Source organism: Rattus norvegicus, chromosome 16 (assembly GCF_036323735.1).
Source record: "Rattus norvegicus strain BN/NHsdMcwi chromosome 16, GRCr8, whole genome shotgun sequence".
Classification (NCBI taxonomy): domain Eukaryota; kingdom Metazoa; phylum Chordata; class Mammalia; order Rodentia; family Muridae; genus Rattus; species Rattus norvegicus.
In genome coordinates this window covers 75,837,222-75,865,185 of record NC_086034.1, presented here as the reverse complement: position 1 = coordinate 75,865,185, position 27,964 = coordinate 75,837,222, and the positions used below count along the sequence as shown (strand labels likewise).

General features: G+C 40.8%; 1 protein-coding gene and 1 long non-coding RNA gene across 5 annotated transcripts in view; both read left to right on the top strand.

The window, feature by feature from the left end:
* Kat6a (lysine acetyltransferase 6A) overlaps positions 1-27,964 on the top strand; it is an 81,174-nt gene that overhangs the window by 3,399 nt on the left and 49,811 nt on the right.
* Positions 6-23,550, top strand: LOC120097527 (uncharacterized). Of its 2 annotated transcripts, none has more exons than XR_005495032.2 (2): positions 6-6,663; positions 23,369-23,550. It is a non-coding gene; the product is annotated as an uncharacterized LOC120097527 (long non-coding RNA). The 2 variants fall into 2 exon arrangements; XR_005495031.2 differs by having other exon boundaries at positions 6-6,856.

Genomic DNA, 27,964 nt, shown 5'->3' with positions numbered 1-27,964 from the left:
TAAGGAATGCTAGCACCAGTGTTCACATTCACAGTCCTCGGGAGTTACATACAAGGTCAAGGCTTGGGGGCCTTTCGTGGGCTCGAGCTGTGAACACTTAGTACATTTTAGTTGTTCTAGTACTTAACAGTCTTTGAAGTCTTAGATTCAGAGCATAGAGTGTAGACAAGGACAAGAACGTATTTAGCTTAGCTTGAAAACTTTTGACTGAAGGTTCTTCTAATACCTTACTGTTGCATCTTGATAAACTTAGAGATGCTGGAGAATTGACTTGAAAGAAGTGACTTACTCGGAGGAACTTTTCCTTTTTTTCCATTTTGTTTCAGGCTATCATTAGACAGGAATGAGACAGATTTTTTTTTTTTCCGGAGCTGGGGACTGAACCCAGGGCCTTGTGCTTCCTAGGCAAGTGCTCTACCACTGAGCTAAATCCCCAACCCCCAGATTTTTTTTTTAAATTTATTAATTTTATGTATATGCATACACTGTCATTGTCTTCAGACAAACCAGAAGAGGGAGGGCATCAGATCCCATTACACATGGTTGTGAGCCACTATGTGATTGCTGGGAATTGAACTCAGGTCTTCTGGAAGAGCAGTCGGTGCTTTTAACCCCTGAGCCATCTCTCCAGCCCCCGAGACAGATTCTTATGATTGATAGTAGGGCTAGTGAATCAGTCATTCTTTTTTTTTTGGTTCTTTTTTTTCGGAGCTGGGGACCGAACCCAGGGCCTTACGCTTCCTAGGTAAGCGCTCTACCACTGAGCTAAATCCCCAGCCCCTGAATCAGTCATTCTTATTTCTGTGTTTTGTATAAATTCCTATCATGTGTTATATTTTGATATGTATTTTTGTTTGTTTTTGTTTTTTGTTTTTTATTTATTTTTTTGAGAGAGAGGGTCTTCCTATAAAAACGTCCAGGCTGGCCTCAAACCTACTATCATCTTCTTGCCTCTGCCTCTGAGGAGTGCTGGAATTATAGGTGTGTGCCACCATACCTGGTGTGGCTTCGTACATAATGAAATCCTAAATAGTATTATTTGTGACAACAGCGTTAGTTCTATGGGCTAGGATACAGTATCCTGTTTTATAAAAAGATCTGGAGTGTTTTGTACATAGATGTTCCTTACTCTATTGTGTGCCATAGTTGTCATTGTATGTACTTGAAGGAATATCAGCTGTACATTTTGGCCTTAAAGGAGAATCCTTGGGGACGGAGCATTGTGTGTATGACTTCTTTTATGACAGTAGAATGTCTTATATCAGTACAAAGTACTCTGAATTATTATTTGGACAGTGAGCTGTTAATTTATTGTATACCTAGTGTATATATCATGGAGGGAAGGTACTTCTGGGAAGAGATTTTTGTTATTTACTTAATTTTTTTGCTATTTCGTCCCTCCAAACCCTCCCATAGATCCCTCCCTAATCTCCTTCAGATTCATGACTTAGTTCTTTCACCAGTTGTTACTGTAAGCATGCATACATACGTCACTACATAGGTACATAATGCATATATACATAGATATCCCTAAAGATAGCCTATTCAGGGCTGACCATTTGGTACTAGACACTGATCATCGGTCGTGCTCTTCCCTGAGGAAGGCCTTCTCCAGTTCCTGCCTTTCTTCAGTTGCCTGTCGTCCTTTGGTGGGCTGGAGGCCTGAGGACTTTCTCTGTCTAGTGGGGCATGCTCATTGCATTTATCTGTGTTTACTTTTGTAGATGGATTCCTTGGGACTAGACTCCACAACTCTGCATTGTGATTGGCTATGGTTTTATGTTGTGGTCTCTGGTTGTTGCAAAGAGAAGTCTCCTTAATGAAGAGTGAAGATCGTACTTCCCTGTGGTATAGTGACAAATGCTAATAGATTGTTGTTAGGGATTTAGTAACTTAGCAGTTAGAGTCTCTTCTCTGGTAACCATGACTTCACTAGCACTGAGTAGTTAGGTCTTAGTACCAGACATGGTACTGGAGCAGTCAGGAGGTATCGAGGCTGATTAGAGAGCTGTTGGCTACCATTAAGGTGTGTGCGCCACTGCTGCACCCTGAAGGCTATGCCGTGTTGGTCCTTGATGTGGTTCCTAGGAATCATGGAGAGGTGAGACTGTTAGTTGCCTCCCCACTCTGGAAGCTTGCATGGTACCTTCTAGTCCTCAGGGAAGGGGCATTCAGGTCAGTGCCAGCTCAGGATCCATTGGGTTCTGTTTCTGAAGTACATGCTATCTTCAGCAACAGGTCCTTACCTTCTTCCTCTGGGAAGCAACGAAGGGAAACAGCAGTGGACTATGTTTTGGGAGTCTCTTGTACAGCCTGACCAACAACACAAAAGAGGTTCTCTTGTGTGGTATTGAGGTTTTATTAGGTGGTCTGATAGGTGGTTAGAGGGGGTACCATCAGTCCCCATAGAAAAGTTCATTAAAGTGTGTATATTTATACACAGAGTTATGTGCATCCTAAGGTTTTTATTTGGTTATGTGTAGTTAATAGTATGATTCTTTGTGACTTCCACAGATATCCTTACAGTTATTTTACCCACCTTGCTCTCCCTCCTGTGTTCACTTTTCCCCCTCATCCCTGAAGAGCATACTCCTTCTCATTTCCCTATCAAATCACTGTGTCCTGCTAGTCCTCTGCCCTCCCATCTTGTGCATTCACCTCCTCCTTGCTTCCATGAGGAAAGAGCCCCTGTGTTTTACTCTCATTAGGTGGGGGGGGGGGGCACCAAGACCACAGAGCCCAGAAGAGGGTGTCTGACCCTTCAGAGCTAGAATAATCGATGGTCTTGGGCTGTGAGATGGGTATGGGGAACTGAACTTGTGTCCTGTGGGAGAGCAGCAAGAACAGCTGAGCCATCTTGCCATCCTTCTTTCTATTTATGAGCATCCCATCAAACTACAGTTTTTGTTTAAATAACAATTAGAAAGTAACAGTACTTTTTGTCTTCTTGGAGGGAGTGTTGAAACCTTGCTTTTTTAGGTAGCCCAGATTGGGCTCAGCCTTGAAGAAATCCTCCTGCCTCATCATCTCTCAAGACTGGCATTAGAGGCATGTACCACTATGCCTGGAATACTTCACTGGTGAAATATTTAATTTTTTTATAATAATTTTTAAAAATTATAATTACCCAAATTTCTCCCTTCCCTTTTCTCCTTTAAACCTCTCCCATGCACCTCCCTTAATCTCTCAAATTTATGCCCTCTTTTTCTTTAGTTATTACATAGATATATGTGCATATACATATAAACATGTGCATATATATATATAAACATATATAAACACACAGATATATTCTTAATACATAAATGCAGCCTGCTCGGTCATGGTCTTGGAGAACCGGTCAGGGGGACCATTCTCCTTCTCCAGTCCTCTTTAGCTGTCTGCAGTTCTTTGTTTAGGATTGAGGCCCCTCAGGCTCCCCTACTATGTTAGTGTGTCCATTGGTGTTTTCATAGTCCAGGTCTTGTTTAGGAAAACATGTTGATAAAACCGCATGGGTGTAGTCTCTCTGACACAGGTTCACAGAAAACTTCCTGTTCCCTTGGCTCTCCAGGCCTGTGCTCTGGCCCTTCTGCAGTAAGCCCTGAGCCCTAAGTGCAGGTGCATGATGCACATGTGCTGCTTGGGACTGGCCTGTACAACTCTGAATTTTGATTCAGTTGTTTTCCGTAATAGTTTCTGCTGCAAATGTTTGTTTGATGAGGAGTTAGAACTGCACTTACTATGGGTATGAGGAGAAATATTTAGGCTATCATTCGAGGTTATGCTGGTGCAATAAAGTGGTGGCTGTGTTTCTCCTCCAAGATCCACGACTTCACTAGCCTTAGGTGTTGGCTAGGTTTCCAGTACTAGGAATTATTTCTCGCTTGTTGGTCTTACGTCTACCTAGAGGCCTTGGTTACTGCCAAGGTGTGCATCTTGCTACTGCACCCTTAGGGTTATCATACCATGCTGGCCATTGTTGAGGGACATAGGTGTTATAGCTGCTCCCCTTCCTTAGAAGGTTCCTTCTGATCCAGCTCAGATCTTCTGGGTGCAGTGTCTGAAGATCATGGTTTTTTAAACAGTAAGACGCACTTCCACCTCTCGGAGGCAACCCAGGACATCGGGAAAGAGCTATATGTTTTGGGAGTGTTGGACAGCCTGGATCAACAACTGAAATCCGGGCTTCTCACATATGATGTTAGAGTTTTTGTCTTAAAGGTCATGGAAGTATTGTCAGCCCATATGGGAGGATTTCATTTAAATTATATATGCATATGTATGTACATACTTAGGTATTCTTATGTAATCTTAGCTAGATAGATAATAATATGCTTATAACTTTCAGGCAATCCTTATTATTATTTTATCCCCTTGTTCCTTTTTTTGTTTACTTCCCTCTCCCTCCTTAGGTAGTGTCTCACTGAAGTCCTTCCCTCCATCTGATCACTCACTGTACCTTGCTGTTCTTCCCTCTGATGCTCTTCCTGCCCCATGGTCTCTTACAATTTCCTGGTTTCCACATTTACTCCAGGTTTTACTCATATCTGAAAACTTGGAAGTAGGAACCACAAATATAGAGAATTATGATGTGACATTTGTCTTTCTAGGTCTGGATTACCTCCCTCAATATGATCTTATCCATTTGCCAAGGGTCCAGTATAGTGCATTTTAATTTAAAAAGGGACTTATTTTATTGTCTGTGTTTGCGCATGTACCTGAGAAGGCCAGGAGAGGGCATTGGATTCTCTGGAGTGGGAGTTACAGGCCGGTGTGAGCAGCCTGACGTGTGTACTGGAACCATTCCAGTCTTCTGACAGAGCAGCTTTTAACCACCAAGCCTTCTCCATCCCCCTTACCTGTTATTGTTATTTCTCTAGTTTTAGAGACAAGATCTCTAGATACCAGCCTGCCTTTGAGTCTGTCCTGTAGCTGATGATCACCTTGAACTTCTTGCATTCCTGCCTCCACCTTCCAAGTGCTTCAGTTACAGGCGTTTGCCACCAATGGCAGTTGACATGTGCATTGTATGAGTTTCATGTATGTTAGGCACACACTCTACAAATTGAGCTGTATTCCTACCTTCATTGGTGGGATATTTAGATACCTGTTTTAGGGTTCAGTTTGCCCTGTGAACCTTGAGCTGGAAGCGTACTTTTATGGATTGAGGTTTGTAATCTTTTTTGTTTTGTTTTGTTTTGTTTTGTTTTGTTTTTGAGACAGGATTTCTCTGTATAACCCTGACTGTAACTGGAACTCACTCTGTAGACCAGGCTGGCCTTGAACGTAGAGATAGATACACCTGCTTCTGCCTCCTGAGTGCTGGGACTAAAGGCGTGAGCCACCATTGCCTAATGAGTGTCTCTAATCTTGACAGTCCAAACTCCTCCAATTCTGCTTGCTCTTCTAAGCATAATGGCTCCAAATGGGATTTAGATGAGGGATATTCAGCTGCTGCTGTCTATGCAAATATTGAAGAATCAAGAAAGTTTGGAATCTGAGATAGATATTTCAGATTCTAACTCTGTGTAAAGTGTTAAGGGATCCCTTGCCTTTCTATTGATAACCTGTCATCATGACTTGGTGCAGAGTCCTGTTCATAAAATGTTCTCTATCACGGGGCATTTTGAAGAGCATATGTGAAAATGTTGAAGTGGACAAGTCAACAAAGCCCTGTTTTGCAGTGTGATGTCATAAGAACACCTCTATCTGTAGAATCTGTTTTCTTCTTTCTTTTTTGGGGGGGGGTGAACTTTTTTGATCACATGAAGGAGGCTAAGTAAAATATGATTAGGTTACTATAACTACCATCAGATGATCCAGAGGGATGAATTAGTGGTATTGCTGGGAATCAGTTCTTGTATGTTGGTGTCTTGTGTGTTGTATCTTGTATGTTGGTGTCTTGTGTGTTGTATCTTGTATGTTGGTGTCTTGTGTGTTGTATCTTGTATGTTGGTGTCTTGTATGTTGTATCTTGGTACAATGCTTAGGCACTTCATTTACAGTAATTCCCCTTGTTTGAAGTATGTGTGTTTGTGTATGTATTTGTCTGTCTACATGCCTGGAATTGAATGCAGGAGTCTCATATAGGAGCTGTAAGCATGAGTTGTTACTGAACTATGTATAGTGTATTTTAATTTTAAAAATATCAGCTTTAAATAAAGTATTGGTTATACATAGTCTTTACAAAGCAGCCAGTTAACAATACAGTCCAGGACAAATTCTAATTCTAGAATTCTGGACTTTGGAAAAGAGCTCTGAGGATCACTGTACAATGTTTGCAGCTGAGCTGAAGACCGTTCCTAAGGCCTTGCATTAAGGACATTTTATTCAGTAGAAACGTACTGGTTTTCTTTGAGTAGAAATCGCTGCCCATTACCCTGTAGCTCTAATATATTGTGTTACTAAGTGAAATCACTAGATTTGGATTTTGCGCATTCAGGAAGACCGTATTTCTTTTGAGTGAATTCCATGTGCACTGATCAGTAGAGTTTACTTTGAATTTTGATTTGTTCTCAGCTGCTTCTGTAATATCGATGAAATTAGAATTGATGAGGTTCATTCTATATTTTTAAATGATTTTCAGTTCATACACTATTTTCAATAGTTTATTTTCTGAATGACTTTCCCCAAAGATTTGAAGAGCCCACTTTCAGAATTACAATACAGTGAACTCAAAAGGTGAGAAATGACTGCTCCTCTGAACAGTTCGTGTACCTCCCCCCTTTCACTGTATCTCAACCACTTTCTTTCCTCTCTTTGGAACAACTTAGTTTCTGTGAAGAATGGTTTGGCTTGCCGTTATGATCTCTGTATTCTAAACACAAAGATGTACACATCTCCCAAGGGTATTCGTCATGACTGAGAAAGAAAGGTGAGGCCAGAAGTAATTCCACTTTTAGTTGCCACTTAATTCAGACAGGTATTGAGCACCTGCTGTAGGCACACACAGAACCGGAAGTGAAAGGGCTGTCTCTCCTGCATCGCTCATGTACTGTTGGCCTGGTCAGCTGTTGGGTATTATGTATAGTTCATGTTCCACACCACTACTCAGTTTTTAAAAAGATGTATTTATTTTTATTTTATGTGGTATGGATGTTTTGCCTGCATGTGTTTGTGTGCTTTTTGAATGCAGTTCCCACAGGCCAGAAGACGGTGTCAGATCTCCTGGAACGGCCTCTGGAAATCTGGAAGAGCAGCCAGTGCTCTTAACCACTGAGTCATTTTCTAGCCTTGGTGTAACTAATTTCTGTGATAATTGTCCAAATCATTAGAAGTTTTTCGAAGGTTTTTTTTTTTTTGAGCAGAATTATAATTTACTGAAACATTTTGATGGAAAAAAGAGAGTTTTAATTAAGCTTGAATTTATTACTCAGCTATGAAAGTAACCTGGACCAGAAAGATGTGGTGGTAAATCTCCTGCTTCTTGCAGTTGTTTCTCCACACAGTAGTTAATTAGGACAGCACAAATTATCTAATTCTACTGGAGTTTGTATTCTAAGTTCATAGAGTGAATGAAGCTTTGACAACTTAAATTCTTTTCATGATGTATTTCTTTTTTTAAAATTTGTGTGTGTGTTTGTATACATATATGTGCACATATGTGTATAGATGTCCACAGAGGCCAGAGGGGTCAGATTCTGTTGTGAGCAGCCCTATGTGGGTGCTGGAATTGAACCCAGACTCTTTAGAAGGACAGTAAGTGTTCTATATTACTGAGCCATGTCTCCAGCTCACAGCTTAGATTTTTATGGTAGAAATACTAAGATAGGCTATGTTAAAACACAGATCAGTCGATCAGTCAATCATTCAGATGGGCTGCGTTGAGGTTACTGAGAAGGCAGAGTGATGAAGTTTTCGCTGTTTGCAAATAGCCCCTAATGTAAAACTGTTTCATATTTTATCTAAACAGAATATGATGTTAGTAAGAATACTTTGTAATTGGTAATTAATTATGCTATTGTTGAAATACTTTATTAAGAATGCAATGAATAATTGTCCTGCTTAACAGAGCTATTGTCTCCCCCCCCAAAAAAATCCCCAGAGACCCTCACCAAAAGTTCTAGTTATGAAAAGATCTGCAAAAAAAAAAAAAAAAAAAAAAGAGATATGGTAACATAGGTGACATAGGCATTTATTGTCCCTCTGAAGAGTATGGGTTCAATTCCCAGCACCCACACAGTGGGATCTGACTCCTCTGGCTTCTGTGGACTAGGTTTAACTCATTGGCAGAACACTCGCCTAGCATATACAAAGTCCTGGTTTTGATCCCCAGAACTGCCCAAAATAGTAGATTTTTGTCATGTTATTAAATTGGAACTGTTTAGTTTCAAATTTTAAAATAATCAGTATTTATATATGTGGTGTGATTTTACATCACATATTTTCTTCATTGATTTTACTGTTTTGTGTGACTGTTAACAAGTCAGCAGTAGATTAGTTGCAAAGGCATTTAGGAATTAGCTTTTTCTGTAGATGTATTTTTGTGTGTGTGAGTGTGTGTGTGTGTGTGTGTGTGTGTCTGTCTGTCTGTCTGTGTGTCTGTGTACCTGTGGGGGTGTGTGTGGAGGTGCACATGCAGAGAATCTTGAGACCCAGGCTAGCTTGGGTTATATAGCAAGAGTCTGTCTCAAAAAAAAAAAAATTGTCTCATTTAGCACTCACTGTATATTTAGTGTTAAATATCCAGGAGAAGCTTGAGGAATTCATAGTATACCAGTAAACCTATACAGGGAAGGCAGCAGATAACAAATTGAGGAGTGGAAAAAAGTGTTTGTGTAAGATTAGCTGTATGTAAAAGAAGATAACTCATTCCTGTGACTTTACATTTTATATAGAGGCTAGATTCTGTATTGATACAAAGATGTATTATCAGACCTATATGGCTAAACTTTTTTCCAGTAAATCATGAATTGACCCAGAGAACTGTGGGTTTGCAATTCTTTTAATTTAGTAGACAGGTTCTGTGTTTTAATCTTCGGCTACAGCGAAGCACTTAACTCCTGAATTTTCTATAACTTACAATAACTTACAGAACTTTATAGATGCTGTGAGTGTGATGATGTATATTGGTATTTCAAAGTCTTATTATTTAGGGAATCTTTAAATATCTGATTAATAGTGTTTATATTTTTTTTTCTTTTTTTTTTCGGAGCTGGGGACCGAACCCAGGGCCTTGCGCTTGCTGGGCAAGCACTCTACCACTGAGCTAAATCCCCAACCTCTATATTTTCTTTTAACATTTTTCTTACCTTGTTTATTAATATTTTTTTCTTATTTTCTTGAGACAAGATCTCACTGTGGCTCAGGTTGGCTTAGAACTTGCAATAGTCCTTCAGTCCAAGCCTCTTAAAACAGAGAATTACCTAGATGAAAAGCTCTGTTCTTTCCTTTCCTTTCTTTTCTTTCTTTCTTTTTTTTTCGGGGGGGGGGTATTTTGAGACAGGGTCTCTCTATGTAGCCCTGGCTGTCCTGGATCTCACTATGTAGATCAGGGTGGCCTCACAAGTTCTGGGATCAAAGGCATGTACCACCATGCCCTTCAAAGTCCCTGTTCTTTCTAAAGCAGTAGGTCATGACATTAGTTGTCTTTAGAAATACCTGAGGAGCTTTAAAAAATAATCAGGAAAAGAAATTAGACCCGAGCAGGGTGGGAGAGCCCAGGTTTCGACGGGGTGTGTCAGTCTCTGTGTCTGTGGTGCGGTGGAAGTTAAGTTCCACTGTCCTGATGCTTGGAGCCAGGGTCTCTGGGATGGGTACTACTTGAGGGATGCAGAGGATAAGAAAAGTAAGTTTAATGTAACAGTTGAAATTTAGTTAAGTGAGACAACATACTTTTCACTCTCTTGTGAAAATGCTTTAGACATAAGACTGTATTTCTGGAAATCTCAGTTCTTTTTTATTCCCTGACTATCATTTCCCTAATTGTCGCCTTTCTCCTTCCTCCTACCATACTTGCTATTTAAATCGCTTTCATGATTCTGATTACGGGGTGCTAGCCTAATACTAACCAAATGTAACTTTAAAAATTGTGTGGGTGAAAGGCAAAGTCCAGCTTGTGGGAATCAGCATGGCTCTCTCCTGGTACCGTGTGAGTCCTGAGTCGTCCTGCTTGGCTGTAGGCACCTTTACCCCAGCCCTCATCTCGCTGGCTTTAAATGCTCTTCTCAGACCGCAGCAGGGTTTATGCACTGTCCTCCATTACTCCTTGCACTTTTGCATCCTGTTTGAAAATCCTTAGTTTCAACAGTTAATCAGACACTTTTCTTGTCTGCTCTTGTTCAGGACTGATGTTTATTGTAGAGGTCATGTGACCATGTGACAGGATCCTGCTCACAGAATGGTGGATGCCAGTCTCAGCTTTGCCTTCTGCTAAGCTTTGTCTCTGTGTGATCAGTTTGCACTATAATAATTCAGTATTTCCGTCATTCTCTTTGACTTTCTTATTCTGACACATACTTCCAGATTCCCTTTCGTAGATGGCACGGAATCTATCCATTCACATAAGCTCATTCTCTGGAACCAGATTACAGACCATTGTGAGTCACCATGTTGGTGCTTGGAATCAAGCGCTATAGTCTTTTGGAAGAGTGCCAGTTGTGTAACTGCTAAGCCGTTTGTTCCAGCCCCGTCTCATTACTTTCTTCATCTTTAAGCTTTTTTTTTATTTTTATTTTTAAAAACAAAACAGCAACAGCAGAACCAGTCTTCATTCCAGATCTGCTGCGATTTGGCTTTGCCCCTACAGTATTTTTAAAGTTTGTTTATAAAGATTTATCAATTATATATAAGTACACTGTAGCTGTCTTCACACACCAGAAGAGGGCATCAGATCCCATTACAGATGGTTGTGAGCCACCGTGTGGTTGCTGGGAATTGAACTCAGGACCTCTGGAAGAGCAGTCAATGCTCTTAACCGCTGAGCCATCTCTCCAGCCCATAATTTTTTTTAACTGTTTCGGATATGGGGTCTTGTCATGTAGCTTAGGCTAACTTTGAACTTTGGATCTTGATTCTGTCTCCTGAGTACTAGGATTACAGCTATGTGCTACTGCTCCTGGCTTTGAATTGTTTGTTAGCAGTTTTTAGGCTTCTTTTCTTGACCTCCCAGCAGCCTTTTGTACTTGGTATCTGTTCTTTTCTCCTCCCCTCTGGAATAAATCTTCGCAAGCATCTTTCTTCCCTTTCGTCTGTCTGGTAGTGATGTTTCAGTTTCTGGCATGGTCTCTTGTGCATTTATCTTACTTCTTGTTCTCCCTATGGTTCTATTTTATTATTTTTACTTGCTGAGTTATCTCTAGACCTCTCTTTGTACTGATGATAAATTTTCTCTCTTCTGGGTTCTGGACTTGTCTCACGCATTGGACAACTTTTATCTGAATTATTTCTCACAGGTAATAACCCATATGGGACTTGTTACTTTTTTTGAACTTGCTCTCCTAAGTTGTTACTCTAGTAAGAGCCATTCCTATTGACTAATGCTTAAAGTGGGGACTTCCCTTTTAGTTTTCACACTTCATTTGTTGTCTTAGATTTAGTTCTAAGCTGTTCCCACTCTCCTTGTACCCTTGAATATGTCTGTTAATTTGCCTCATCGCCATTCTGCTGATGTTATTGAAGTTAGCACATCTCCACCCTGCTGTTCCTCAGCACTTCTCTTATGCCTGACTTCGTTTCCTCATTGGTTTTCTTGCCTCCAATATCATCCTCTCTTTCCAGTCAGTACACTTGTCCAGAGTGACTATTTGAAGGGATTAAGAACCTAGGTTTAAATCCCAGACCATCTGGTCCTGCTCGCTTTAAGATCTTAGGTAATTTGCTTAATACTTTTGTCCCTCAGTTTTTCCTAGAGAGTGGAGATTGACTGTGTGTGTTACATGAAGCTAGGTGGGTTGTGTTGATGGAAACTGGAGCAGTGGTGGACGAGCTGTGGAGCTGTGGTCTTTCCTAGTAGCCATGACCACAGTGAGCCAATGAGTTCTTAAAAAAACAACTAATTGGCTGAGGAGTGGAAGTGTTAATTTTATTTAGCTGTAATTGCATTGAAATAGTACACAGAGTTACTCTACAGAGTATAAAACCCTCAGAATAGTAACAGGGTGAGCTATGTATGGTTGCTAGTGTCACCACTGTTGAAAATTCAAGTTACCTCTCTGCTTAAACATTTTCTGTCCCATAGCATAGAGAACATGTGACCCTGCCACATGAGTTACTGTATGAGAGTTATGCCATTGTACCCAGGTGTATACCAGGTGGGAGCTGGGACAGAACCCAGAACCTTGGCGAGAGAATTAAGTGCTTGTAAACAGTTGAACCATCTTGCCGGCCTCCTAGGTCTCATTGCCCTCCCCAACTGTTTCCTATGCTTTTTATTGATTGATTTTTATTTTGAGATAGTGTCACAGTGTAGCCCTGGCTGACCTTGAACTCACAGAGCTTTGCCTTTATGTGCCTCCCAAGTGGTGGAATTAAAAGCATGCACCACATTAGGCTCAGCGCGCTTTATTTTTAAACTTTTAGTTTAATTTTATGTGTATGAATGAACGTTTTACTTGTGTGTAAATGGTTCCCACAGAAGCCAGAACTTACAGAGAGTTGCCAGCCAGCATGTGGGTGCTGGGAACAGAACCTGAGTCCTCTGGAAGGAAGATCAGTGCATTTTACTGCTGTGCCGTCTCTCCAGCCCCATGCTTTGAACTCTTAAAGAAGCTTTATGTGCAATACTATGCTTTATTTGACCCAAGGTTAGGGTAACTTCCAAACTAAACAGAACACAGTTACTTATTTTAAAAAATCAAGGAAAAAAAAAGGTTTAGACTTATTGGAAAAGTGATTCAACAGAGGCAGACAGTCATGAGGCAAAGGTGAACACTTTGTTCTCATTGTTGAGAATAGACCAAGATTTTAAATAAGCACCTGTAAATCAGGAGAAAACATACCGTTTAAACCAAAGCCAGCAAACATTCCCACCACAACTGGGACCCTGGTGACTCCACTCCTTTTTCTGTTGCTGTCATCGTCATGGCAGATGTACTGCAAGAGAGACAGCACAAGGCAGAGAGGGTTGGTCAGTGTGTGAAAACAAGTAAAAGGTCAAATAAAATAGCCATTTCAAAGGTAGACAAGGAATATTGTAGTGTATTGTTGATAGATAGGTGAATTAGGACAGCCACTATGTAAAACAATATGGAGACACCTTCAGAAATTAAATGTTTAAGTATCACATGACCCAGCAATCTTTTTCTGGGTATATAACCAAAGTAAATGAAACTGGCAGCTTCTGAAGGTACCGGTACCCACATAGTCATTAAAGTATAAGACTCGATAACCAAATAGGGGAATAATGTATGTGTCTTTGATAGATCAGTGGATAAACTGAAATACACTTGCATTTTATTATTATTCTTTAAAGTGCAAAACAGACAAATAAACAAACAAACAAACAAAAACACCCCTCCCAAAAACCCTAAAATTCATGCCATTTGCTACAATGTGGATATAGTTGTAGTATATTACATTAAGTCACAAGGCCAGGCAGTACATAAAATATGGCAGTCGTGTGTATGTATGAGCGAGTGTGTGTGTGTGTGTGTGTGTGTGTGTGTGTGTGTGTGTTCTAAAAAACAACAGAAGGAATTGAATACCCAGAGATAGAAAAAGCAGTGTTTATGCAGTAGTGCTGTGGAAGTAAGATGTAAGCCAAACATCAAAATCCTAGTTACATAGAGTAGACAGGCCTGAAGATCTGACACACGTTAGAAGGACTGTGGTTAATACTGGCATCTGTTAACTCTGAGCTTTTCTGAGAAAAGCAGCATTTAAGGTACTATTATTACACTGGATATAAAGTAAGCCAAGAAATGGAGAACAAGCTCATTTGCCTGTCACATTTTATATTCTTACAGACACACCATGCATATACAGTCAACCACTTCAGTGTGCATAGTTGTCAAAGTATGGTGTAGTTTAAATCTATGTAATAAAACTAGGAAAAACACCTTAGTTTTAGGTAGCACAGACAAGACAGATGAGATGATCCATTTTTATGCAGTGCAGAAGAAATGCTTCATGTAGTGGCTTTGTGGTCGTCAGGGAAGAAGTATGTGGGTAAAAGGGAAACACATGACAGTGTACTGGTCAATGTGCTGGGAGTCCCTGCTGTCATTTGCTGTTAAAGTTGTGCTCTGGGTGTTGGGAACTTTTTCTATGTAATTTTTCAGGAGCGACCTCTCTTTTTGTTACATAATTTATTTGGCTTTGTCATTTTTTTAGGTTAAAATATAACTTTGAAATTTCTACGTCTGTTTTGTTTAAGATCCAACCTTAAACTGTGTAGTTAAGGTGACCTCGAATTCTGATCTTTTGCCTCTGTATCCAAGTACTGGAATTCAAGTTGTATGCCCCCACAGTGGATTCTCATTTCTTACCTTTGAAAGAAGACTTTACAAATAGCTGATTGTGGTGCCACCAGCTAAGCAGAACAGAGCTAGAGCAGGAGGAAAGGGAAAGTAGCATCTTTCCCATACACTTCATGTAAATGGTAATGTCCTGTTTTTAAGTATTTCAGATTATAAAGAATTTTCCTCTCACTCGTTTATACTTTTTTTTTTTTTTCTTTTTTTCGGAGCTGGGGACCGAACCCAGGGCCTCGCGCTTGCTAGGCGAGCACTCTACCACTGAGCTAAATCTCCAACCCCTCGTTTATACTTTTTAAGCTTAATGCTTTTCCAGCTACACCACACTACTTCTGTAGAAAGACTAATAGTGCGTGAAATTAACAAACTTTGAAAAAAATCTTGACTGTTCACACTTTCTGCATTTGTTACACCTGTCTCTTAAACCATTTATGAAATCAATCATAGGTGTTATTAATTCATGTATACAACTTTTAAGATGTTGAGGAAATGTTTCCACACTGTCACTGCTGGGTTCAAGTGAAATGAGGTTAACAATCCATTGATTGCTGCACAAGCACAGGGCCATGCTTTAAAAGCCAGGCCTCACACACGTCCTCAGCATTGGCTGTGGGGAGGTAGAGGCAGGAGAACCAACCCGTGGAGCTCACTGCTAGCCTGCCTTGCTGAATTCTCCTTCAATGAAAGACCATCTCTGAGACCAAATAAGTGTCTGCCTGTCTGCCTGTCTGCCTGTCTGCATGCATGTTCACGTGGAAAGCAATAAAGGCAGATGCTCAGTAGTGGCTTTTGGTCTCCACATGCATATATGCGCCCACATCTACATGAATACATAGATACACAGCACACTCACAAAACCAAAGCAGAACAAAACAGTTACCCTCCTGCCCTGCAGAAGGAATCAGGGTCACTAGTAGATGGAGAGGAAAGCGAGACCAGGCTATCAGGTGAGCTCAGGCTCCTGCTCTGCCACTGAGAAGTCTCCACAGCCATCGTCTCAGGGAGGCCTACTTGCTGCTTGTACTCTACAATGTGTGTTTCTTTCAGAGATGTGAATGCCTTTTCATAAGAGGATGGCTTTTCAGAGCCACTCCAGCGTCTGCAGTTTCTCAAAATAACAAACTCAAAATATGCCAAAGAAGTCTATTTTGGGGTAGCACATTCTGGTCTCCTACAGTCATATTTTTGGGTGGTGTATCCTGAGCCCAAGCAGTCTCTGCTGCTTTAGTGCAGGGAAGGTGACATTGAGTGCCGATGAGCAAAAAACACCAAGTCATTTATCGGGTTTAGTCAAGCCTCCCCTGCCCTTATTTCCCTGGTTGGGTCAGGCCTTCATTTTTTCCTTCACGGGTTGCATAATTATCTTTCAAGATAGGTTCCTTTCATCAGTGAGCTATGGTGACAAAACCCACACCCAGGACCATTGTGTGTGCTGGGGATTGAGCAATCAAAAAAGACCTTTGTTCTAAGGGAGTCCTGAAATAGTTTATCCTTCGTGTAGAGCACTTAAGTCCAGCCCCTTTTAGCTATTACAGGTGCACTGTAATTACATCTGCTCTCTTACATTCTCTGCCTCTCTCTGTCACTGTCGCTCCCCCTGACACTCCACTTCAATACAGATGGAAACAGCCACTGCAGTCGGTTGTCAGCTTTCTGTCTTACCAGGTTTACATCTGCAGATTTAGTCAGCTGCGGATTAAAAGGAGACTGCTGAGTCCATACTAAGTGTGCAGACTTTTCTTGTCATTCCTTTAACAATACAGTGTAGGTATTTACATAGCATTTGTATTGTATTAGGTGTTCCAAGTCATTCAGAGATGATTTAAGAGATGTCTAGGAGGATGCACAAAGGTTATGTGACTGCTGTGCCATGTTATAGGAGACTTTCTGAGCATCCTTTAGAGTTTGGTATCTTTGGAGGTGAGGGCTGGGAATATACTGAGGACATCCTTAATCCTCACTGACTTATCTATTTTAGTGAGATTGTATTTTTATTTTTGTATGTATTGTAATTTTTATGCCTGGCTGATGCAAATCTTGTGATCTGCAAAATGTAAACTTCTAACACTCCCCGGGAGAAACCCTACTGTCTACACACACTTCTGATTGCTTCCATGGTGCAAGGACACTTTGTTATTGTGGTCCTCATAATTAATCTCAGGGTTGGGTATATCATCCGTTCACTTGTGTTATAGATTTTATTAAGACCTAGAAAGATACATTAACTTCTTTTTTTAATGTATTTACTATTTTATGTGTTTGAATATTTTGCCTGAATGTATACATGTATGCCCTCAGAGGTCAGAAAATGGTGTTGGATCTCATGGAATTGGGGTTGTTATACGTGGTGGTAATGTCTGTAATGGGAATTGAACATGGGTTTTCTGCAGCCCTAATACACCACCTTCTTAAGGACTTTTGTGTGTAGATTTTGGGTCTTGATTGATTGATCTAATTGTGTGTTTATTTTGTGCATGTTTGTCTGTATCTGTGTAGGTGCACAAAAATGTGTGGGTGTGTGTAGAGGGCAGAGGATAAGTTCTGGTGCAGGTCTTCAAGGGCCATCCGTAGTTTCTTTTTGAGACACGGTTTTCACTGGCTGAAAGTTGCCAAGTAGGCTGGACTAGCTGGTCCCTAGCCACAGGCATCTGCTCGCTGTGCTTCCGCAACACTGAGATTGCAGATGTACTGACACCATGCCTGGCTGTCTTGAAGTGCGTTCTGGGCAGTGAACTTTGGCTCTCATACTTGTAGTATAAGTACTTAACCAGATGAGCTACTATTGCTCCAGCCCTTGTTTTATGCATATTTTTTGATTGACTTCACACTGTAGTTTTTTACTTTGGGGGGCATGTAGTGTATTTTATAGTAGAATCTTTTTTTTAACCAGTTGTGAACTTTACAGACTTTTGAACAAAATTGGGCTTCAGATTGAGGGTACATTTCTGAATAAGGCAAAAGATATATTGTTGGTCATTTCGTTCTGTGCTTGCTTTGTCACTGAGTTTGAGCAGTGTGATAGAAGAGAATCAAAAAGGGAGAGAAGGGAATGACTTATTTATGGATTTATGCAGTGTTAATTACAAGCCATTGTAGTTTTAAAATTTTTATTTCGTGCACATTGCTCAGAATGTCATCATGTGTGGCTTGGTGCTAATTCACGTTCTCTTAGTCTGTGAGTCTAGGGCCAGCATCGTCTATAAAGCAGTTTCTAGGACTGAATAGCAGGACTCAAAAAACCCCCAAAACAACAAAAGGAAAAGTTTGAGAATAATCATTATACTACCCAAACACCCGTATCCCTCTGTTAGATAAAATAGGGTTATTAAATAGATATCACGGACGATTTTATGTTAAAACCACGAAAGTTGTAATAAGCTTGGTGAGATGAAAGCAAGGATGCACACATCTAGTGTCGAGTGTTTGTTAAAGAGAGGTAGCTTTCTGTGTGCGAGCTCACTTTAAAACTGGGAAACGCAGAGCTCCTTTGTTAGGACCTGTTCATTTGTCTGCTCAGTTATTAATACACTTATGTAAAATAACATACTTTTTTGAATATATGCACAGGGTTGGGTCACTACCACCACAATCAAGGTACAGAAAAGTTCTGTCTGTTCCAGAAACTTCCCTCATGTTGTTGTTCTGCTGTTGCATAAACCTCTTTACCCCAGCTCTGGCAAACCATCTTGGAGTTGTTATGCTTCCCAGAGCTTTAAGTTTTGTAGATTGTGATGTAAATAACATCATGTATAACCTTTGGAATCTTGTTTCTTTCCTGTAACACAATCTATTTAATATATTAGTGCTATTTCTATCAGTTGATTACTCCTTTTTATTCCTGAGCTACAGTCATCCATCATAAGAATGTACTATTACTGTCCCATTAAAGGGTCATTTCAGGGCTTGGCAGCTGCAAACAAGACTGCTGTAGACATGCATAGACAGGTCCTGGATTGTTCAGGTAGGCTTTAAATGTCATCTTGGCTGTTCTTAGGGAAGTGGAAGAATCTCTGTGTGTCCTGTCTCTGTCTGTCTCTCCACATATACATCTCCATCCCCCGACCCCCTCCCACACACACAAAAAGACTCAGAGGGATTAGACCGAGACTGGCCACAAACCAAGGAGTGCCACTAGCTATGAGAAAACTGAAAAGGTCTGTAAGGGAGTGCGTTTCAACTGGCACCTTGACTGAAGTCCTGGAATGCTCATTGCAGACTTGCATGACATGTAAATGAACGCTGTGTTTAGGCTTGGGTCTCATCTCACCTTTAAGATACAGGACCATATGAAGGCAGACACTGAAGTCCTAAAACCTCTGGAACTAGATCTCAAGCGTTTGAATAAGGGCTGCAGTGGCTTTTTAAAAAGCCATTCTAAAATGTATAGAGAAGTATTTCATCATCATTCCTTTTTAAGTGTGTGTGTGCGTGCGTGTGCGTGCGTGTGTGCAAGGGCCTTTTGGGAGTTGGTTCTCTCCTTCCATGTTTACATGAACTCTAGGAATTTAACTTGGATTATGTATCTTTAACCATCGTTTAAGTTTTTTATTTCTCTAATGGTTGTTGTGTAGAGCAGCTTTTCATGTGTTCATTTAAATCGTTTGATAAAGTGTCCATATTTTTTGCTTGTTTTTTAAAATGGGTTATTTTTTCTTTTTTAATTTATTTGTCTTTAATTTTTCTTTCAAACCTTTATTCTCCCACAAATAGCCTTTAGGCTCTAGGGAATTAGCAAAATGTTTATATTTTTGTAATTCTTGATGCTTCATGTTTCATTGCTAAAAATTTGTTTGTTTTTTTAGTTTCTAAAATGAGATGTTCTTTTCTGACTCCTGATAGATTTGCTCAGAAAGAGAAATGAGTCGGCTTTATTTAATGAACTGTGTTGGATAGTTCTGAGGCTGCAGTGACAAAGGCGTTGAGTGGGAAGAGTGTTTGTGACGCAGAGGACCAACGCAGAAGGAGTAGTATGGCTAGAGTTGGCCTCAGGGACAACTAAGCTGAGAATTAACTTCCAGAATGCCCTATAATCTCCTTCCAAAACTCCCAGGGAATGCCTGAAATGTTGGGTAATGCTGTATATACTAATATTTTTATTATTGTTCACATCAAGTTAGGTACACAGGGATTAATAATTCCATGTAGTATTTTGTGGCTAAAACTGATTGTGGGTAACTGAATTCCAGGAACCTGGCCTCGATTCTCTCACTTGGGATGCTTGACTGCTTTCCTGTCTCAGACATCACCAAATGATAAGGATCAGGATTGGAAGTGTCCTTCTGCCTTAATGACCCTAGAGTGGAGCAAAATGTGTTTTATATACAAATCTAGCTCAGGAAACTTGTACAGCAGCTGTTTTTGGCTGAGTATTGTGTCACATGTGCATTCCCTAGAGTCCTTGTTCTGGCCTGTTTGAGTTTTTTTTACTTAAAATTAATGTGATTATGGGCTGCTGAGAGGGCTCAGTGGGTAAAGACACTCTCCACCAAGCTTCATGGCCTGAAACACACATGGTGGAAGGAAAGACCCAACTCATGCAAGTTGTGATCTGCCCTCTGCGCACACTGAGACATGGGAGAGCCTGCTTCCCAATACATTTTTAAGGTGTGTAAGGCAAGTAAAACAAGGTTTCCTCATAGTGTTCTTTGTCAGTAAATAGCCCTGTTGTCAAAGTCAGGGGCTCTGACTCTGGTTCCTTTCTGCGTTCCTGTATGAAGTAGCCATTTTCTCCCGTATCCAGGCCATTGCCCTGCTGACTGTTTTATACACACGTTACCTTTCCTGCTGTCCTTACACATGCTGTGTTCTCTGCGCTAGCCTTTTCTCACCCTCTTACGTCTCTGCTACGTGCCTTGCTTGTTTCACTGACCTGGTTATCACAAGTCAGCATGACTGTTCCTACTGCTGTCTTTTTCTTGCTAGGATATAAACTGCATGAGTTATGGACAGTATCTTGTTTATGTCTGGTTCCGTAGTCCTCAAATAGTATGGGACATATAGTAGGTGCAAGAATAAAATGGCCCAAGCCGATATGAGCTCCCTTCTGACACAGTTTAGTGTGTAGACAGAGACACAGGAGTCACTGCAGTAGGCTTCCGAGTGAGCTCGAATGAAGGTAGCTGTATGTGGTGATTTCTAGTTTTTTTCCCCTCTAATAATAGTGATTAATTCTGTTATAAATCATGGCACTAATATTTGTTTGAACAAAATAATTTCTGATAAAAGGCATATGTAAGAGAATGACAGGCAAAGTCTTGGGCTTTTTTTAACCCCATCAGAATAAGCCAAGATTTGTGGGTGTTACCAGAGTTAGTAACTAATTGCCTAACTCTTAGGTACATACTTTGCTGTGCTTTGTTTTCTCATAGGAAACTAGGACTGTTCTTTCACATAATGTTCATCCATTGATTACTTAGGCTAAGTGGTTTTATGACTCTCCTGCCTCCAGACAGGGTTTCTCTGTGTAGCTTTGCTGGTCTCGGACTCAGTGCTGGCATTAAAGGCATCACCACCACTGCCCGGCTGCTCTTTTCATGTTTATTGTTTTTGCTCTGGTGTTGAAGGATTTTCCCAGATAAGCTTACGTTCTTCTTCCAGTTACCATCAAGGGTGGAAAACAATAGTATTTCAGGATTGTATTTAAGTCTTGTGTAAAGCGAACTTGGATCTTGAAATTTGTTTTCACTTAATAGACTTCAGGATTTTTAGAAATTGAAAATCATAAGCAGGTACACATTGTGGAATTTTGGCTTGCGTTTTAGGTTCCAATTTTGGAATTATTAATAAGAATAATATAGTTGAGATTAATAACTGTGACAATTATAAAAGAGTCTGTAAAGACGAGGCTGTCACTCCAGAGTTGTTTTGTTGCTGCTGCTGTTAGACAAACATCTAAAGAGACTAAATACGTGGGATCTGAGTTTAAGCAGTTGAGGAATGAAGTGAATTCAGAACTTTTGCTTTGACAAAGAATGCGCTAATATTTGTAGCAAAATAGAAAACACCAAAACTTGTAAGTAGGATGTAAAAAATCACACAAGCCCATTATGTATGGGTCACCTTAGGTTTTCTTCTTTGCCCATAAGTTACTTTGTTCACGAGACACTGTTGTTAAGGGCTTTTCTTGCTGATGTTCTGTAACAGTTATGTATTTAGTTGTTTATCCAAAATACACTTACTCTGAAATGTTCTAAAATAAAAACATTAAAAATATTTGTTAATAATTTTATTTTTATGGAAACTAATGACTATTCACTCCACATCTCACTTTGAATTGCTGTATGATTCCCACTTTTATTTCATTTAAATCAATAGATCTGATTATTCTTATGTTAATGTATACGCAAGGAAAGACACCTATTGTAGTTAGACTTGATTTTTCTCAGTTTTGTGGGTATATATTTACAATGCTCTCCTAAATGTATTTTTAGTAACTGATAACTAAAACCAGACAGCTGCGTATTAAAGAATCCTGAGAGATCACGCAGTAGCAAAGATCTCTTGTTGGTTTTGCAGAGGGTCAGGATTTGGGTCTCAGGGCCCACATGGTGGCTCACAGTCATCCATGACTCCGTTTCCAGGGATCAAATGTGTATTTCTGAGCTCTTCAGGCACCAGTTGTACATGTGCTGCATTCATACGTAAAAGCAAACATTTATAGACAGAAAACCCAAACACCGTCTTTGAAATGACCGAATGACGGCATGTGCCACAGCACACTTGGTTTGGAAGCTCACCTTGGACATTGTGCCGTGCATTCAGGGTTTGTGTGCTGTGGTTTCCATTAAAAATCAATAGACACTGTTGTTACTCTTTTATATTGTGTTATTCAACTTTAAGATTACAGTTTTAAGATGTCTTCCATTTATGTAGACTTGTTTCAATATAGTTGTCATTAGCCATGGATAGCCACTTAATTTTAAGTTAATTAAAAACAAATGAATGGCCATAGCCACTAACTCATGTAGCTAGTGCTCTTTGTTGGACAGCACAGGTACAAAGCATTCTCATTACCCTAAGAAGTTCTTAGAACACTCTGGACAGTGATAGACTATTATGAGAAGACAGAATGTTTATTGGGCTTATGAGTGTGTGATGTGTGTTCATGTATGCATGTGTGTTCCTTTGAAGGCTGGAGGTTGACATCAGCAATCTTCCTAGATCACTGTCCACTTTATCCATTGAGGCTGCTTATTGCAGTTGAGTCCAGAACTTGGGAATATTGCTCATCTGGCTAGCCAGACTGCTTTACTGTTTTTGCTGTAATTATAGGCCAGCCTCCATGACAACACTGTATTTACAGTGGTTCTAGAGATCCAAACTCTATTCATACTTATTTGCACTGTGAGCGCCATAGCTGTTACCCAGCCCCTAGGCTTCAGGAGTTTAGGAGTTGAAAGTGTCAGCTTCAGGTTATTCTGATGGGATCTTTATGATTGGGGTCTGTGCATCAAGTTTGTGTGTTTTTACTCTCACCTTGTCTTTTACTCGTCGTATTAGGCTGAGGTATTTAGAGCTATGCAGAATAGAATTTGCAAATGCATATTTTATGTAAAGACTTAATTCCAAATATATTGTTCCTGGTAATGAGACAAGGATAATGAGAGACTGACTTTATGGAATTTAAATTGATTGACATTATGAAGCTAACAGGAGAAGTTGTAATGAACCTACTTGATGTGGCAAAATGTTTGTTGTTTTAAGTAAGCTGGCTCAGCTGCACATTTCCATTTCTAAATGCTAGCGATTGACAGTGCTGTTTAGAACCGCCAAGCTTAGTCCCATGCCTGGGAGGTGCCCGCTCTAGACTGGCAGCTGGCTCTCACTACTGCCCGTTGTGGTGACTGCTTTGTACCTATCACGGCCACCTTTAACTAGATTTATGGATTCTTTTGAGAGTAGGGAGCCTAAGTGCATATTCAGAATACTCAGAGACCTTTAAAATTATCATTTCAAATATTACTATTTTGCAGATGAACAGCCCTGGCATCCCTATAGTTGGAGAATTAGAACTAGAGAACTTGCCTTCTGTCAGTCTATCTACCTCTCAACTATTGATGGATTATACTGAGAGACGACCTAAATTACTGTGGTTTGAGGCTACCCACTATGAGCATATGAACTCTGTAAAAGAAATAAAGATTACTTACAAATACTTCCTGATTCCAACACTATCTTCTACTTGGTTTTCATAGTCTATTTTTAAGGGTATTTGTGTGATGTTTTTACAAATTTCTATTTTTGGAATCTGGAGAAATGGCTCAACAGTTAACAGCACGGCTGTTCCACGGGAGACCTGGGTTTGAGTCCTTGCTCCCAGATTACAGTTCGCAGTTATCCATAACTTCAGCTCCAGGGAATCCAGAGCCGTCTTCTACCAATCTTTGTAGCCATGAGACATGAAAGTGGTGCACAGACATGCATGCAGGTAAAACACGTCCATTAAAAAATGATTGCTTTTGTTAATCATGTGTATGTGTATGCAGCTGTGTATGTGAGTGTAGCATCCACAGAAGCCAGAGGGGGTGTTAGATCCCTTGGAGCTGGAGTTACAGGCAGTTATGAGTTGCCTCTGGGTACCCAGTTGATGTCCTCTAGAAGAGCAGTACGTGCTCTTAACCAGTGAGCCTCTCTACTGCCCCAGATTATTTGGTAGTTTTAGACATGATGGCATTATGATCCCACAGTGAGTAGACTAGACTAAACTGACGAGCCCAAAAAAGGTGTGAGGTAATAAATGAGTTGGTAGAATGTTTGTGGGGAAGGCCCAAAACTTTGGTGTGATACCCATCACTGTCATCACGCAAACTAGTTTGATGGCACCCTCACTCTTACAATCCCAGTACTCAGGAGATGAAGGCCAGAGGCTCAGAAGTCCAAGGGCTATATGGTGACCGTGGACCAGGCTGAGATCATGAGACCCTTTCTCAAAAGTAAATTACCTGGTTTCTTAGCTTAAAGAAATGCTGCAGGTTTGTATTTTTTCATGTATTACATTTGGTGCTAGCCGATACATATGGCTTTAGAGTGCTCATTTATAGAAACTAATAAAACTTAATGAGCTCCAGATTCTGAGCTTTTAATCTTATAGCCGTGTTACAGTTTTGCCTTCAATATAGCTGTTATGTGCACTCCCAGGTTTGTACATAGGCTACAGATACACAGCAGAGAGCTGTAACAGCAGTCTTTCCTAGGTAGAGACAAGACTGTATTATTAAATATCTGAATGATTTATTAAAATTCATTTCTTGTTCACCACAGTCCTTTAAAAAGTGGTAGGCATGCACTTGGTATTTTTATAATTGTTATTTGATACGATACTCTTCTACTCAGAAACATTTGTGATTTATTTCTGTAGTGGCCCATGCCTTAGATGGAAGGGCAGAGCAGGTCGGACTTTTGAAGAACAAGTTTCTCTATAAGGCCAGTCTCCTTACCCTTTTCTCCTGGAGCTGAGAGCAGTTTTAGTATTGGGTCTCTATTTGGGAGTCAAGACTTTAATTACAGGATTTTCCTTTTCCCAGTGACAGTTCCCTTTCCTTCACTTTTGCCTTGGGGGAGCAGTACATCTGTGTACACATACACTTGGAGAATTGGAGTCAGGACATTATCTTTCTAGACATCCTTGTGTAGTACCAGCATGCCCAGAGGGGTTCCTGTAAGACAGCTTTTCTGTTCTTGTCTCTCCTTTCGGCGTCTAGATCTGGTGACTTTACATCCATAAATGTTCTAGTTAGAAAAACAGCAGAAGGAATTTAACATTTGGCACAAAAATTGGCAGTGTGAGACCAAGCCGGCTGCTCCAACTCGCGTCCCTGACCTCTGAAGTGTGCAGCCTGCATTGGTCAGGCTTCCCTTATTAAGTACCACACTACTGTACACTCCGTCTTTATCACACTGGCTTTTCTTTGAAAGCCGCTGCCATCAGGCATTAACTTGTTAATCCCTTACACCTTTGCGTTGTGGTGCAGGCAGAGCACTGAAGAGGGACATACTTAAGAATCCTGATTAGATGAAGTGTTGGCAGAGATTATGCTTATAACTACCTCAGATTAGTAGATTGGTACCTCGAAAATATCCCTTTTTTTTAAAAGAAGAAAATTCTCAAAGAATTTTAAAGATAGGAAAGTACTGATTTTCTAAATGTGAATATTTTAAATGTCTGTATTCATCAGAATCAAAATTGGAAACAGCTCTGATGTTCCTGGGCTTGGTCATAGCTAAATGAACTGTAGTCTGTCGATGTAGGGAATATTACTGACAGCAGAAAGGGGCAGCCTGGGATAGAGCTGTGGCCATGGATAAATGTCAGATGTGCTGTGCTCTGAGAAGGGAGCCGAGGGCTGCGGTGCAGTCTATTTATGTGTGGACGTGCTGCCTATGTGGACGCGCTGCCCATTTTTGTTTTATTTCTGGAAGTGCTGAGTTTTGAGTCCTCTGCCATACCCTAGTCCTGAAGTATGGAATTTTCACTGCAGGGCTGCATTGTGCACAGCCTTTTCTAGAACAGAAGCTGCTTCATTGTTTGTCTCTGCGTTAAGGCAGAAGATAGCGGGAGATCTTGTAGTTTATGATTCTTATTTTCAAGATTGAGTCTGCAAAACATAGGCTGCTAGTGATTTTAAAGAAGAAGCAAAACCAAAAGTGTTTGGGTTTATTTTGTTTTTTTCTTTTTTCAAGAAAGCAAAAGCCCAATGTTACTTTTTCCTGAAGTTTAATGACAGGGCTAAATGCTTAAGTCTCTTTTTTAAAAACAGCATATTAAAGCTTCCTAGTTAATGGAGCGGGAGATGATTCAGTGGTTAAGATCATTTCCTGTTCTCGCAGAGGACCTGGGCCTTGTTCTCAGCGTTGCCATGGCAGCCCACAGCCTTCTGTAACTAGTTGGAGGAGATCCAGTGCCTCCTGGATCCTCCATGGGCAATTACACTTACACACACAGTCACATGCATACATGTGTGACAAGTAGTCACTCACAGAAAGTAATAAATAAAGTTTCATAGCTCTTTAGAAAATAACGTGAGGTTCTCTCCTTCCCCCAGGTCCTAGTCCTTTGTGTTTCTGTCAGGTTGGGGCGCCCTTGTGTGTAATAGTGATTGCTCCTTCTGTGTCTCGGGCCGTTGCTCCACATGAGTGTGCGTCCTCTTCTATCAGCTGCAGTGTATGCCTAGCGACAGGGAGTTGACTCTGCCATAGTTTTGTTTCTTAGCACCCAACTCAATATCCTTGTAAAACAATGGCTAAATGGTATGTGGAAGTCATTCTGAAGATGTGATGTGACTCACTAATTTTTATTAGTTGACTAACACTGCCATCGCCAAGTACCACGGATTAGGTGGCTCAAACAGAGGACATTTTGTTTTTCCATGGTTCTGCAGGCTAGAAGTTCAAAAGAGGATGATGAAGATAGTTTTGGTGAGGCTTCTGGCCTTGCAGATGGATATCTTGTTGCTGTGTCTTCTCTCGTCATTTTTCTATGCCTATATCCTCGTAGTGCTTCTTCTTCTTAAAAAGGTATCAGTCCTGATGGATCAGGGTTCTAGCCTCTGACTTCACTTAACATTAACTGCTTCTTAAAGATCCTCTTTCCAAATACAGAGAGACTGGGAGTGAGGACTTCAGCACATGCATTTTAAAGAGAAGGCACCATTTAGTTCACTCCTGCGACCTGCAAATACACTGCTGTAGTTACCTCTGTGTGCTGTATCCAAATACCTGACAGAGCAGCTTGAAGGACAGGGTTATCTGGACTCACAGTGCAGCGTGGAAGGCAGTGCATGAACAGCAGGAGCCCGAGGCAGCTGATGGCACAGCAGCCACAGCCAGGACCCACAGGGCAGCGAGTGCTGGTGCTCTGCTAGCCTTCTCCTCTGGATTCAGTTCAGACCCTGGACGACAGCAACGGGGCTGCTCACATTCACGCATGTATTCCTTCATGGGTCTCTCCATGCCCAGGGGAGACTTTCTGTCTGCACCTTCAGGGTACACCCAGAGGTGTGCTTTCTGTGGTGATCCTGAATCCAGTTAAGTTGATGATAAAATCTATCATGTATGCCAAGTCATTAAGATACTGCACTGTGCCAGTCCAGACCTAGCCAGGGAAGCGCCTGTCACACTGGACATTTCATTGGAGAGAGCAGTAGCAGATCAGAAAACTCACCACTTCATACACAGTGCTTAACTTACTCAAGCACTTATAACCTCTTTGGCTGAGGAAACCGAATGAGAGGTTTGAGTTTTTTTTTTTTGTTTTTTTGTTTTTTTTTTTTTTCTTTTTTTCGGAGCTGGGGACCGAACCCAGGGCCTTGCACTTGCTAGGCAAGCGCTCTACCGCTGAGCTAAATCCCCAGCCCCGGTTTGAGTTTTTCAATGGTTGCAGAGGCAGCTACACAGGGCTGTCTCAGCCCTGCACAGACAACACACTGCCTGGTTGCTTCCAAAGGCTTGGACAAAGGACCCCACAAAGCTGGGACTCAGACTGTTTATGACAGCAGCTCTCAACCGTCCTAATGCTGTAACCCTTTAATGCAGGTCCTTGTGCTGTGGTGACCCCAACCATAAAATTATCT